Below are 2,240 nucleotides of genomic sequence, written 5' to 3' on the forward strand. Positions count from 1 at the left end.
GCGGGGGGGTCCCCCCCCCCCCCAGTGTTTTTCTCTTCCCTTTCACCTTGGATTGATACCGTGCAAAGGGCTCTCGGTGCGTGCAAGCAGATGCGGGCTCGGCTTCTTGGAGGCGGGGAGGTGGGGGCTCTCGCATCGCCCTGGAGACCCGGAGGGGATGCGATGGGGGCGATGAAGACTAGGTTCATCCTGCCGGCTCTCTCTCCGAGATGCTAGTGGACATGTTGTTATGCTGCTGGCTGAGCAGAGGTTGAACAAGAAGGGGGGGGGGAACAACACCCCAGCATCCTATTCAGCGGGGAAACTTTCTGAATATTTCTGGAGGAGGAAGAGCTGATGCGATGCTTGTGGATCTGGACATCGGTGGATGTGGACCAGGAGCAAACCTGGGGTGTTTGTAGCAGAAGAAGAGGCTTAAAGAGCCCGGGGGGGAGCCGGGATTCAGAGTTCATTTGTCCCTGGGATATCTGGCGTTGCAACTTCGCTCCGAGGTAGGGGAAGGAGCTGCCGTGCCGCGCGCCCTGCCCGCCTGCCTGCTTTCCTTTCAAATAATAATAATAATAATAATAATAATAATAATTCGGGGGGGGGTTCTTTGCAATTGCTGGTGTGGGGATGTTTGGGGAGGAGGCAGTTTTGCTTGTTGGTATCATGTAAAAAGCTACAGGCCAGGACTTCAGCGGTTTGCAGTTTCCTGCTCTTTAATGATTGAAGAGCTTTTAAATTTTCAGTGCAACTAAGTCGAGATGCTTTTCTTTTCTTTCCTAACGGGGGGGGGGGGGGGGGGAGGAGTGTTTTAAAATAGCACGCACTTTAATACCAAGTAAGTGTTCAGGGCTGAAAGAATTAAAACCCCGTGCGTTTGGCTTGCAGACTTGAAAATGTTTTATTTTTAGCTAGCTTGGGAGGTAGAAAGAGGCTTGAGGTCGATAATCCCTTTAACCATTTCCAAAGAGGGGGGTGGAAAAGTTGAGAATTGTTTGTACAGCAAGTGAGTCCAGCTCCTCTGCCCCAGCTCTGGTCTGTTTTTGTTGGAGTCTAGATTATCCGTGTGTCCATCCCTCTGTCCTGTCTGTCTAGCTGTCTGCCTAGCTGTCTATGCATCCATCCGGGAGGAGAGCAGCAGGGACCTCTTCCCTGGCTGCAAGTCCAGGGGGCTGGGGTGAGTTGTACAAACAAAAGAGCAACTCCCAATATGCTGGGAATAACCCGGAGCAGAGCGGATCCTGATGGCAGGAGGCCTTTGTGTTGTGAGTCATCAGACTATTTCCCTTGTCGTCCTCCAGGCACCGCAGGGGCTATGGAAATGGTCCCCCCTGCCCCCTTGTCGCTGGCTCGCCCAGACTTGTCCCTCCGACTTAGCCAGTTTTCGCAGGACAGCCATTTCCAAGCCTCCCGGAGCATGGAGGCGCCTGGGCAGCTCCTGGGGCCGAAGGGCAGTCCCGACCAGCCCCCTTCCTTGCCTGTTGTTGCCCCCTCTCTGCCTCTTGTTCTGATCCGGAAAGCCGAGTCGGGCAAACTCCTTGCTGTCCCTTGACCGGCTCGCTCTCTGGCTCCTCTGCTGTTATTATCAGCTTTTTCCATATGGCCACTTTAATTAATGGCAGACAAAAGCTGGGCTTTGGAGGGGGAGAGAAAGAGAGGAACCGGAGTTTGGAGTTGGTTTGTCTCCGCGGCTGTCATAGAAACCAGAAGCCAAGATGCCGCCTCTGCTCCTCTTTGTACGCCGGGGTTATTGTTCCCTGGTTGGCCCTGAAGTCCTCTCCTCCTCTGGATCTGTCCTGGGGAGGGCACCTCTCTGCGCCTGGGCCCTGGACCAGCTCCCATCCGAAGTTGCCCGGCTCCAGGGATGGAGGCGGGCTGTGGTGCCCCCTGCCCGCTGGCTCCTGTGGCTTTGCTGGGTGGCTGCGGGCAGAGGCCAAGGGGCCAGGGTGGGCTTCCCCTGGAGTTGCAGCCGGGCAAGCCCAGCTGGGATGGGGGTCTTTGCTTCGGCTCTGCTAGGAGGCTGCTTGTATTGATGCACAGCTGGGATGGGGAGGGGAATCTTTGCCTCGGCTCTGCTAGGAGCCAGCTGGGGGGGTTGCTTTTATCCATGCACACGTGGGAAGCCTCTTTACCTTGCTGGGGACTGGCGTGGGGTGGGAGATGCTCATCCCCTTTTAACTTCACAGGGGTCCTGGAGGGAGCCAGGACCGGGCTGTAGTGCGCGGCCACCCCTCCTTCCCAGGGCGGGGGGGGGG

At 56.5% G+C, this 2,240-nt stretch overlaps 1 protein-coding gene across 6 annotated transcripts in view; it reads left to right on the forward strand.

Moving 5' to 3' along the window:
- Positions 1 to 2,240, forward strand: part of MYT1 (myelin transcription factor 1) — a 124,124-nt gene that overhangs the window by 7,988 nt on the left and 113,896 nt on the right. The window contains exon 1 of one of the 6 annotated variants that reach the window (XM_019510096.1): positions 33 to 491. The exons of the other annotated variants lie outside the window; for them this stretch is intronic. The gene's annotated coding sequence lies outside the window, so the exon portion shown is untranslated. Of the gene's footprint in view, positions 1 to 32; positions 492 to 2,240 lie in introns of those variants that run through there. 6 annotated transcript variants of the gene reach the window in all.

This window comes from Gavialis gangeticus, unplaced genomic scaffold (assembly GCF_001723915.1).
Source record: "Gavialis gangeticus isolate Ggan-Ray unplaced genomic scaffold, GavGan_comp1, whole genome shotgun sequence".
Classification (NCBI taxonomy): Eukaryota; Metazoa; Chordata; order Crocodylia; family Gavialidae; genus Gavialis; species Gavialis gangeticus.